The sequence below is a fragment of the Oculina patagonica genome, chromosome 5, assembly GCF_052425735.1.
Source record: "Oculina patagonica isolate OP01 chromosome 5, crgOcupat, whole genome shotgun sequence".
Lineage (NCBI taxonomy): Eukaryota > Metazoa > Cnidaria > Anthozoa > Scleractinia > Oculinidae > Oculina > Oculina patagonica.
In genome coordinates this window covers 9,929,846-9,942,121 of record NC_135762.1, presented here as the reverse complement: position 1 = coordinate 9,942,121, position 12,276 = coordinate 9,929,846, and the positions used below count along the sequence as shown (strand labels likewise).

General features: G+C 37.9%; 2 protein-coding genes, 1 long non-coding RNA gene and 1 pseudogene across 7 annotated transcripts in view; 3 read left to right on the top strand and 1 right to left on the bottom strand.

Moving 5' to 3' along the window:
- The window catches only part of LOC144655389 (uncharacterized), a 170,230-nt pseudogene that overhangs the window by 42,163 nt on the left and 115,791 nt on the right, over positions 1-12,276 (top strand). The gene's annotated exons all lie outside the window — the stretch shown is intronic.
- Positions 1-12,276, top strand: part of LOC144655385 (kelch-like protein 7) — an 83,434-nt gene that overhangs the window by 41,691 nt on the left and 29,467 nt on the right. The gene's annotated exons all lie outside the window — the stretch shown is intronic.
- Positions 2,207-12,276, bottom strand: part of LOC144655431 (uncharacterized) — a 34,228-nt gene continuing 24,158 nt past the window's right edge. For both annotated transcript variants that reach the window (XR_013571100.1, XR_013571099.1), the window contains 2 exons: positions 3,750-3,832; positions 2,207-2,424 (listed from right to left, as the gene is read on the bottom strand). This is a non-coding gene — a long non-coding RNA (uncharacterized LOC144655431). The remainder of the gene's footprint in view (positions 2,425-3,749; positions 3,833-12,276) is intronic.
- LOC144655393 (uncharacterized) overlaps positions 3,780-12,276 on the top strand; it is a 200,824-nt gene continuing 192,327 nt past the window's right edge. The window contains exons 1-2 of one of the 3 annotated variants that reach the window (XR_013571084.1): positions 3,780-3,845; positions 9,873-12,149. The gene's annotated coding sequence lies outside the window, so the exon portion shown is untranslated. The remainder of the gene's footprint in view (positions 3,846-9,872; positions 12,150-12,276) is intronic. The other 2 variants (XM_078515641.1, XM_078515642.1) reach the window with 2 other exon arrangements.

Below are 12,276 nucleotides of genomic sequence, written 5' to 3'. Positions count from 1 at the left end.
AACTTGCGCAAATGACTGCGATGAGCTTCTTTACATTTATTTCTTTATGTCCTCCTTATTTTAGTTCCAATATATGAATTTCTTTGTATCATTTTTTCATGATCCAGCTTAGCTCAGACCAGCTGCCAGTTGGCTCGCTTAGCTTAAAAGTGCGCTGCAATGCAATTTACTTTAGGCCTTTTTCGCAACTACGTAAGTGGCTTAAATGATCTGCTTTAAAACTATTTCTTCATTCCACAGTTCCAATATATGCAATTCATATTTCCTTATCTCGAAAAGTACTTAAATAAGCTTTGGAAATTCATATGTAAATGATAGTTCAGCTTATCTTAACGGTATTGGAAATATTTTTTGGGAGTTCGTGAAATATGACGGGAACGATATGACTTTAAGTAATAGGAGGAAAATTATTTCAACGAAGAATTATTGCTATGCTGTATTTTGTATTGTTTATGTGGCTGCACTTTTGGGTCAACCTAGTTGTCTTTTAAGTATTATTCTTATGTAGTTTAAGCTTATAACTGTAATTAACAAAGATGTAGTTAAATTCAGAAAAACAGCCTCATATTATTTAAGATCGATCAATAACATCTTGTTTAAATGGAACTGATCACGCCGCAAATTACTTGAAAAAACGTCTGTATCGAGTTTTTTAGCCATTTTTTTGTTTTATTGGATTAATATTGGCTTGCCAATTATAGTAATAACTATCTGTTAGTGATTTGCATAGTACATTGTTTACAAAGAAATAAAATCGATTTCTCATCCTTGTTTGTCATAAACTAAACAGACGTCTCTCAGAGTTGGATTGGGTAGCTAGGCACCCCTTGCTTCACCAGAATGTCCAATAAAATAAACACATAAACCAACCAGAAAATAAGGACAGTAATAGTTGGTAAGGTGTAAAAATTGTTGATACCGTTGAAATCCCGATAACTCGACCTTCAAGGGAAATCGAAAAAGGTTCGAGATATCTGAAGTTCGAGTTATCGAGGGTAAAATTAGTAAGAAAACAACCTGGAGGGGAATCGGAAAAGGTTTGAGTAAGAGGAAGGTTCGAGTTATCTAGATTCAACTGTGTTTCTCGCTAAAATAAAGTTGAAATATTTTAGCATCCACACCCCGCTTCACCATAACAATCCTAGGGCTAAAACAGTAACCAAATTTTTTTTAAACGGTTTAAAAATACCTGGACCTGCCCCTCGGTTAACACACGATTCTCGCTGTTTAACGGCACTGCTGTGTCTTCAAAAAAATATGTCGCATTTCTCTACCCCTCCCCTTCCTCCAAACCCGAACTCGAAAAAAACCTCACCCGGCTCGAAATTATGATTCAAATACAGATCATCATCAGAGGTGATGATTGTCTTACGTGTCGCTAATTGCAAGAAAATATTCCTGTAATACTTCGAAAAAAAAATAAATCTTAGGAAGGGTTCATAATTTATGTAAAGGAGAGGGAGGCTACGTCGATTTTTGATTTTTTTTCCTTTGCAATCTTTGAAAGACCCTCCCTATTTTTAGTGTTTTTTTCCTCATTAATCATTAAATAACCCACAAGCTTGGGCAAAATACCTTGACCCCCCAATGCTGTGGTAATTTGTTCATTATTGACATTTTTTATATAATTTAATTATATTTTAAATATTTAAATCATGATTCCATCTTTTTCTGGAAAAAATAGGGGTTCCCGGATAGGGTCCAAAAGGGGTCAAAATGAGGGGGTCCTTGTTTGTACCGACCCGTCAAAATGTGCCAAACTACAGCACCTTCTTTTAGCTAGTGATGATGGTAGTTCACTTACTACTTTATAACGGGCTGTAGGGCATGTGTCTTGCCCTTGGTGATTAAAAAGCTTATCTGGCTTTGCGAACGTCGTCTCTGTGTGATTTGGTAAGCTCCAGGGAAATAAGTTCTAGGTTTATAACTGAATGGCCAGTGAAGGGATCTTAAACTGCGGTGACTGAAAACGCTTACTGTAAACAAAACCTTCGCAACCAAGCTACCACCATGGTGACGTCACAGCCAGGATTTCGCAATATAAACTCGACCCAGTCTCTGGACAACTTTTTTGACAGAAAAACAGTATTTTATAGCCGCAAAATTCGCTCGAATCTTTGTTCAGTAGAATTTTAATGTTTACAGTGTTTTTATGTACATATTGAAGAACTAAAAGCGACAGAAAAAAATTCCGCTTCATATGCACGTTAAAAAAGTCATCAATCTTTTATTTATCCTGAAAATTAATTGTTTTTAAAACATTACATCAAAAAGAGTATATATTGAAATTGGATTATTGAGAACTCGCCCACCGGAGCTTATCCCTGAGCTCATCCTATAGCTTGAAACAGGTAACCATCCCCTCTTGATGTGTTCCGATGTTCCCGCGCTCCAACGTTCCTGCGTTTCCTTTCCTCGGTCAATCTCGAGCCCAGAGTTCATCCAGTCGGTCAGCGGTATGGGATGAACTCTGGGAAACTGGAATGGATCAGATCAATTTCAGGTCGATTTCAGGAAGAACCTTGTTCTTCCGGTTTTTATTGCGCATGCTCGTAGTTCTTAGCGGAAGTAAATTTCCCAGAACGGAAGTAAATCGAGAGAGTTGAACTACTGTATTTCTAACACAGTATCGGCGGAACTCGTGCGTTTATTGAAGCAACAAAAGTAACAATAACGTCCTGCAGTTAACTAAAGAGAGAGTTAACAAAATAGCGTCTGGTGTTTTGATTTCCTTTAGTCTCTTTCTTGAGCATTCTGCTATATTTGTTTCATATCAAAGGTGTTGTTAGCCTTCCAGGATTCCGCCTGTTAAGACTGCGTGCGTGTGTCCGTTGTTGTTTTGCAGAGGACGGCTAAGAAATTTACATATTGCACAACGCACGGACAAGCTATTGTTCTGTTTTAAAAAAAAATTGTTTGGCGACTTTCGCATATTTTTGTTTGGTGACTTTTGTATATTGGAAAGGCTTCTCGCTGAAAGCGCATCTTTTTAGGATAGGTTGCATGTTTTCGAGCAAACAATTTTTTCCTCGTCGAATGGCGGTGATATTAATAACGCACACACGCTATTGAAAAGGCGTAATTAGCATTTTTGCGACTCAGCACGTGCACACGTGTGTTATAATTTTTGATCAATTCTTTTTCTTTAGCAAAACCGCAACGCGTAATGCGTATTGCTTTTCTTCAAATTCTGCGTCATTAGTAATTATTTTGAATCGTGCACTGTCTGTCATATTCAGTTTTTCAACTGGAACGGAGATTTGAATGAAAACAGTAGTTCTAGCGAGATTTGTAAGTCAACTATAAATTGAGTTTTCAATCGACCTTGTCCTTGGTGACGCCGTCGTTTGTTGTTTTAAATCTCCGTTCAGTATCGACGCTTAAAGGAAGTCCGTTTTTTATTCATGGTATCTTTTACGTTCAAAGAGAAGGGTAGAATTAGAAAATACTTCATTTATGTAGCACCATATCGCGATTTCTTAGGTGTTTTTACAAAATTAAGCTGATATTTCTGAACATTTGACCATGGAAAACAAACAAGTGTTTTTCCAGGGTTTCCGGTTTGGTTTACTTCCGGGGAAGATTTTCAGACTTCCGTGTTGATTTCTTTTGTTCTGCGAGGGCCAATAGAGAAAGAGAAATACATTTCAGTTTCCCAGAGTGTCTACCGGCGACCCTACTGCTGACCAACCGCTGACGGACCGCGGAGCCGGGAGACACTCTGGGCTCGAGATTGTTCCTCGGTAAACAATTGCCGGACAGCGGAGACTGGGCTCCAGTGTAATCCCTGTCATGGCGGCGTACATGTGATTTGTTGTCGAAGACGTTGTCGCTGTTTTATAAAGGTAAGAGATAAGATATAATAAGAGAGTCTGTTAGAATCCCTTTAATGTCTAACTATGCTTTAAAATGCGAGGTAACTTAAATATGTCTTACTGAATAAGAATATAAGGCTTGAAATAACCGCAGGTCAGTCGCCAGACTGAGACAAGATGATAAAAATTTTGGCTCGATGATAAACACAACTTTATACCCAGGTTCAGGCCGGAGAAATACAGTATAAGGAAACTATGACTCCCAATTACCCAAAGAGAACAGTTTACTCTAATGCATTTTCTCAAAATCTATAACGCCCCCTATATATTCAGAGAAAGATGAGAGAAGAGAATGATCCGAGGATATAATAAAATCAATAAATGATATGAACTACAGTAGTTTACTGGCCTGTTTGCGTTGCGATTCATCCGCTAATGGCAATTGTGATTCTTCTGTTTTTGTTGCTCGATCGGTTTCGCTCATGTGAGCAACGAGTAGTAAGATGAAAAACTATAAAGATACTTACCTGTTCACGGTGCGATGTATGGCGATTTATAATTGGTATCTAATATGGCGAACACTTATGGCACAGTGAATACCGATCACAATCCAAACAACCCAACAAAGAATGAAGCAAGGGAAAAAAGGTAATGAAAAGAGCAAATAACAAAAATAGAAAAGTATAAGAACCTTGGATCGGTAGAACCCGCTCACTATAAACTCAGTTTTTACGATCGAAAACTGAAAAATTATCTTTCTGCTATCGTTATCATAAAATTACAAATTAAAATTTGCTTTCTTACATTAAGGGCGTCATGTCTTATACGGGGCGTAATGTCTTAGGATAGGGCGTTATGACTCATAGGGGGCGTTATGTCGCGGGGGCGTTTTTATCTTGGGGGCGTTATGACCGCAATTCAACAAATTGGGCTGCTAAAATTATAAACATTTTCCTTAAGCTGAGTTCTGAGAAATGTTTTCTCAAGCAAAAACGTGGCTTCTGTATATTTTGAGCGTTAAAGTTCAACACATTTGATAAAGCAGCAAGAGCAAATAGCCCAATACCCACACATAATATACTTGAACTTTACTTCGGTGTCTGAAATATGTAGCTTGTTTTGAGAATTTTCAGAGCCTGAGTCACGAATTTCGAGGGATGTAAGTTGTTTGTCCCCCAAGTCGATTAGCCCCCAGTCTGCTAGCCCCTAATCATAAGTCTGTAAGCCCTCTGTAAAATGATTGGTTAGCCAAAGTGCTATTTAGGCTAACCGAAATGGCTCGCTGGCTTGCAGATTATCCGGACCCATGAAATCGAGGTAAATCAGTTGATGTGAAAGTGGAAATGTAAATTTTAAAGAAAGAATTATATATTTTCCTCGGCATCAGTAAAATAGAGTGATATTAAAACTTGGAACTTATAAGAATTCCCGAGTTTTACATTCGAAGTAAAGCTTCACTTGCTTTGTTTCCACTTGACCAGACATTAGTCCCCTAAACTTTGCGTTAACTATCATATTCATCCCAGGTTAAAAGACAAATTTTATTTGACAACTAATCGTCTTACTGAGGGCTATCCGACTTCAGGCTGGGAATTTACAGATTGGGGGCTAATTGTCTTGGGGGCTAAACGACTGGATACCGTTTCGAGTCTCTAGTTTCCAGAGTCGCTCATTCACCAAAATATTCTGGCAAAGTAGCATGCAAACTTGCACAACTGCTTCCGCTGATTGTCTAACTTATTCATTTGGAGTTTTGAACATCACTTCAAGGTTTACATTTTTGGCGGCTGTAACGAGTCTAGCAAAGGATGTTTTAATTTGAAAGCTCAGTATAACTTGCTCACACGCAACATGTAAGAAATACAGCCAGAAATGGTTTAATTCTCCTTTTGCAATTGCTTTTGCCAATGTTTTGATATCCAATCTTGCCACCATGTCAAAATCGGAAAGTGCGTTGACCTTTCGGCATGAAAGTTGCTTAACGGTCTGCTTAACTTCAAACGCTTGCTGACCAATTATGTAGCCTGCGTAGCTGGCGGTATTTTTTAGGTTATAAAGCGTGTACAAGCAAGCGGTGAAGCCGCAACAACGTGTGGCTACCAATCATGCTACATTTAATATCCAATGAGATCATGTTTAGATAGCACAGGTTCATGCTTAGATGCAAGTGACGGGAATGTTTACAAATAAATTCAAATTCAATTGCTTTATCATAAGATTTCCATTTATTATGACTGCACATCCTGAGCTGCAGTGTTACATCTGGACAACTGATAGCCAAAAGTGGTATCAAACACACCAAAATTACATGTATACATCTATAGAAAGAAAATCTGAGGTTGCCTTTTTTTAATTATAGGGTTATTGTACTGTCAAGAAAATGTTACATGTCAAATTTCTAAGCAAGCTTTTCACGAAACTTAAACCTTCTGAAAATATAGTGCATCACCAGATACAAACATGTTAATGTTTTTTAAGCCAATGCGGGTCTGGAATTTTGATAACATGACTGTTATCAATGTTAAAATGCTATTTAAATTGTTCAGACAAGAAAAGATAGCTTACTTGTTTTTAAAAACATTTTCTGATCAGTAAAATCTCTTTAATTAAGAAAGTTTACAATAATCCAGTTTGATAAGTTCTACTGTTGAATGCGTATGTTTGTGAGGTGGGTCTCGTACCTTGTACACATATAAGATAAGGTAAGATAGATAAGATAAGATGGGATGGGATCGGATGGGAGAATGGCAAAATGGAATCTATTTGTTTTATACAATAACACAACACTCCTGTCAGTGCACTTCAGTGTGAGCAATGCCGCTACCGGTGAGCTAAAGTTGTTTTCAATTTACGATTAAGTTTCCATAACCACGAAGCACTGTTAAACGGATTAAATAAACAGAAAAATGGAAAATTGAAAGTCAATGACAAAACTAACCTTTATTCCATTTGGAAAGTTGTTCAAATCTGTAAGCATACACCTGAGTGCTCAACCGCCATTCATTTGTTTCCCGTGGCATCGTTTCAACTGTACTACATCGGTCAAACACTTTCATACAGATTTCGATGATTTCTCGAATAATTCACTGTCTTCTTCAAGCTTTTTTAGCCCAGTTAAATGCTTTGAAAGGTGAACTATGCTTGGCGTATTATTTCTCACTGTATATTTGTAATTAAGCTGAACTTTTTTGCTTTGCTGTGGCCCCGTGAGTTTAAAAAACTTTGCTGACAACTCTGATTTGGACTATTGAACTCTGAACAGTAGACGTGCGCGAGTCACACCACCCTGTGACATCATCTGTGCGTCTGTACCCTAATAGTTGACAGGCATCAACCAATCACAACGCACGCAATAGCTCGGTTATTGTATAATTTTTGTTATCGTATTTTACTTTTTGTTGGGAAATGGTTGCAGTGAAATAACCACTACACATTCAGTTTTGACAAGTTGTTCACCACAGTAGCTAACTCAGAAGTATTGCAGTCTTCAAGTATTTTAATTTGTAACAAATCTGCATAACTTTCCATCTTCCTGATGAATATATTTTTGATATTTGAAGAACATTCTACTAAATTTCTTCTACTAAAATGTGTGGACATTGTGGTTACAAGCGTTCTTCTGATTGGATAGTAGCCCTTGCTGTGTAAATAGTTTACATCGAATCCAAAACAATACCATTTCCTTTCTTATATTTCAATCATTTAAGTTCTAGGAAAGAGTTTACATTACTATGGTACCAGTTCATTTGGAAAGTTGCCAAAGCTGGTATTTTAAATGTTTTGAACCACTTCATGTAGAGTGTGTGTAAATACCCTTAACTCTACTACGCAGTTACATGTAGCAAACAATCAGCATGTAGGAAAGTGAGTAGAAAGTTCAAAATTTTACACGTCATTGGTTTCCAATAAGACTTCACACCTGCCTTAGTGCTGGCAGCTATTCTGTTGCAAATCTCCACCAGGGGAGGGGTGGGGTGGATTGCTTTCATGATGATTTAGAGTCGGCTGGGGCTTCTACTAAGACTTGTCACCTGCCTGAGTGCTGACAGCTATTCTGTTGCAAATCTCCACCTGAAGAGGGGTGGGGTGGATTTGCTTGTTACATGATTGAGAGTTGGTTGGGGATTCTAGTAAGAATTGGCACCTGCCTTAGTGCTGGCGGCTAATCTTTTGAAAATCTCCACCAGGGGAGGGGTGGGGTAGATTTGGTTGTTAAAAGATTTAGAGTCGGCTTGGGCTTCTAGTAAGACCTTAGCACCGAGTGCTGGCAGCTATTCTGTTGCAAATCTCCACCAGGGGAGGGGTGGGGTAGATTTGCTTGTTGAATGATTTAGAGTTGGCTTGAGCTTCTAGTAAGACCTTGGCACCGAGTGCTGGCAGCTATTCTGTTGCAAATCTCCACCAGGGGAGGGGTGGGGTTGATTTGCTTGTGTGATTTAGAGTTGGGTTGGGCTTCTAGTAAGACCTTCGCACCTGCCTGAGTGCTGGCAGCTATTCTGTTGCAAATCTCCACCAGGGGAGGGGTGGGGTTGATTTGCTTAGAGTTGGTTGGGGCTTCTAATAACACTTGTCACCTGCAGGAGTCCTGGCTGCTATTCTGTTGCAAATCTCCACCTGGGGAGGGGTGGAGTGGATTTGCTTGTTAAATGATTTAGAGTTGGCTGGGGATTCTAGTAAGAATTGGCACCTGCCCGAATGCTGGCCAAATGCTGGCAGCTATATTTATTTTTTTTAGCACAGGTAACCCAAGCTTTATGAGAGATATAATTTGTGTGCCACTGCGGTCATTGCATAACAGTAAATTATAAGGATTTGTATGGGAAAAAAGGAATCTTACTAAACCTACCTGAAGTCCCCCTGTCTGTTTTTCTTTCGTCTATGGTTTTTGGAGTGCTAAATCACTCCTAAACCTATATAGGAGACAAGCCAACAGACACAGGAAGGATTTTTAAATGAGAACTCATTCACATCTTTAAATTTAAGATGGAATCGTTTTTTACAATGCAATTCGTTATCATTTCGATGTCACGCAATGGCTGCTGTGATAATCAAATTATATTTCCCATAGATTATGAAGCTTAGTGCATGACCACTATAAACATATATTTATTTTTTTTATTTTTTTAGAGGAAATATCTGGTTCTTTGTTCACATTTGTAAAAGCAGAGATTTTGAAAACGATTTTATAATGAAATTAAACGCTAAAATATTGTTAAAATTATTTTAAAACTTTAAAAACTTTAAAAAGGACGACGTTCGGCTCTACGCCATTATCGTCAAAGACGTGATAGTTAAAACAAGAATAATATAACGTGAAACAATAAAAATAGTGTGTGTCTATGGGCATAAACGTGTAAAAAAGAAAACAAAATCTTTAAAAATAAGGAAGTGTCAGTAAAAGGCGCGGATGGTCACTCTGGGTGTTCAGGGAAGGATTAATGTCCCTGATGAACAGCATTTCGTATACGAGGCAGTCAAACTTGCTTCTGCTGCTGTTCTGCTGTTCATCAGGGACATTATCCTTCCCTGAACACCAGAGTGACTCTATCCGCCCAAATATTTACTTGACACTTCCTTATTTTTAATTAGAATTTTAGTTTTCCTATTGTTTTACTTTACGTATTATGCCCATAGGACACACAACTATTTTTATTGTTTCACGTTATATATATTCTTGTTTTAACTATCACTTCTTTTGACTTGATAATGGCGTAGAGTAGCACCGAAACGTCGTCTACTTTTTTAAAGTTTTTAAAGTTTTAAAATGAATTTTAACAATATTTTAGCGTTTAATTTCATTATAAAATTGTTCACATTTAAAATTTAATTAAGAAATCTTGTAAGTAAGACCTTATTTCCTCTCGAACAGCTGTATTCTGTAAGGCAAAAGATAAATATAACTAACATCTTCGTTCTTAATGCGCTTTTGACCATTTTAATGCAAAAAGTGCACCTATTGATAAAAAAATTATTAGAAACAATTTTAATTTATTATTTTTGTCATCATCATCATCATTAATATTACTGTGATGCCAAAATATCCGTTGTCTTTTTTAGGAACAGAAGTACCAAAAGGATGTCTATTGAAATTGTGGAATTCATTGCACCTGTTAGCGAAGAAGAAAGCGTTTATGAACGTGAACTGAAAGAACAAAATACGCATATGTCTGCAAGTATTGTGACCAGCCCTTTAGCGACTTATCAGCTTGCAAACAACATGAACGAACACACACTGGAATGAAACTGTTTGCATGCAAGCATTGTGACAAGTGCTTTAGCCATTCAGCAGCGTGCAAGCGACATGAACGAACACATACAGGAGAGATGCCGTATTCATGCAAGCATTGTGACAAGTGCTTTAGCCGTTTATCAAACTTCAAGGAACATGAACGAATACATACAGGAGTAAAGCCGTTTGCTTGCCAACATTGTAAGAAAGGCTTTAGTCGTGTAACTGATCGTACGAAACATGAACGAACACATACAGGTGAAAAGCCTTTTAAATGCAAGCATTGTGACAAGTGCTTTAGCCGATCATCAAGTTGCAAGAAACATGAACAAACACATACAGGAGAAAAGCCCCACACTTGCAAGCATTGTAACAAGAGCTTTAGCCGTTTATCAAATTGCAAGGAACATGAGCGAATTCACACAGGCGAGAAGCCCTTTACATGCAATCATTGTAACATGTGCTTTACCCGATTATTAAGTTGCAAGGAGCATGAGCGAACTCATACAGGGGCAAAGCCCTTTACATGCAATCATTGTAACATGTGCTTTACCCGATTATTAAGCTGCAAGGAGCATGAGCGAACTCATACAGGGGCAAAGCCGTTTGCATGCAAACATTGTACAAAAAGCTTTAGCCGCTGCTCGGATCGAACGAAACATGAACGAATACATACACATGAGAGGCCTTTTACGTGCAAGCATTGTAGTAAGTGCTTTAAGTACTCGGAAAGTTTCAAGAAGCATGAACGAACACATACAGGAGAAAAGCCCTACACGTGCAAGTATTGTGACAAGTGCTTTAGCAGTTCATCAAATTGCAAAACACACGAGCGAACACATACAGGAGAGAAGCCATACTCGTGCAAGCATTGTAATAGAAACTTTAACCAATCGTCAAACTTGAAGAAACATGAAAAACAACACATGCAAGGGAAGTAAAACGTAGGCCTTATCAAAAGTGCCCAAATTAACAGCTGAAGTCACCTTTAGAACAGCAACTCACTCAAACAGAAAGTCTTGTTCGTGTCTTCTTTGACTGAAGAATATTCAAGCAAAGTTAACAGCCTCGCCTGCTGGATTTGTCAGGAGGAATTTAGCAGTGAGGCAAGAATCGTCCACCATTACGATTATCATTTGAAAAGAGCAACGCTCACGTTACTGATCTTCTAAGCTTAAACGCGTATTTGCTTTTCTTTTTAGAATGTTTTAAGGGGGTCCTTCTTTACAACGGATCTAGAGTAGTTGCTAAGGAATTGCTAAATATGGTGTGTGTTGGCAAGCTCGTTCTACAGCGTTTGGTAATGCTTAATGGTGAATTTTTGGTTGGGAAGACAACTGCATCGGAAAAATTAACATTGCACGCGCGTAACTAGTGCCAGTCCCAAACCGCATGCTAGAATTTAAAATCCCTAAAACTTTGAGGAAACAAGGTAGAGGCTTTCCGGTTTGTTTTAAAGAATTAAAGACAACACAGCCTTCTTAATATTCCTATTCACTGTTTTTATTGTTCCCATAATACACCTTGTTTACCCCCCAAAATTTTTTGCATTAGCATTTTCAATTTCTCTTGGGATTTACAATAACGTGCAATCATCCCACGAGAAATTGAAAACAATGCTTATGCAAAAATTTTTTTGGGGGGGGGGGTAAACAAGGTGTGTCATGGGATCGTGAAAAAGCGAATGTATGGAATTATTGTTAACGTGTAAGAATCGAATCCTGCTGAAGTCTGAAAATACGGGTGTTTATTACGCTAACTATAACTTTTATAATAATACTAAGCATCAACCATGCGGACATTCTTTATTATTGACACTGATTTTAACTTTCAGTTCTATGTCCTTTAAATGTAAGGGGTTTTTTCTATTCCGTTCATGTGACCTGTCAAATATGGCCGTGATTTGAAACTCTTCGATAGTACAAAGATGAGCAAAAATTCTTATCCGTAGAATGTTTCGTTTTCAAAAAGGATGGTCAGAAATCTTTCTTAGCAACAAATTGGTAGATAAGAAAGACCCCCTAAATGTTTATAATCAGATACATTTGGCTGACTTTGCTAAAATCACATTCGGTATATGATGATAATTTCAATTGTAGAAAGAAGTTTTAAAGATGAATTAAGTCCGCCCTCGCGCGTGTGGCCCCCTCGAACTACTGTTTCTTCATTATTAACGCCAGATCCTGCAGAAAAATAAAACAAGTGGACCTGACGATCGTTTCGCATGGAGTT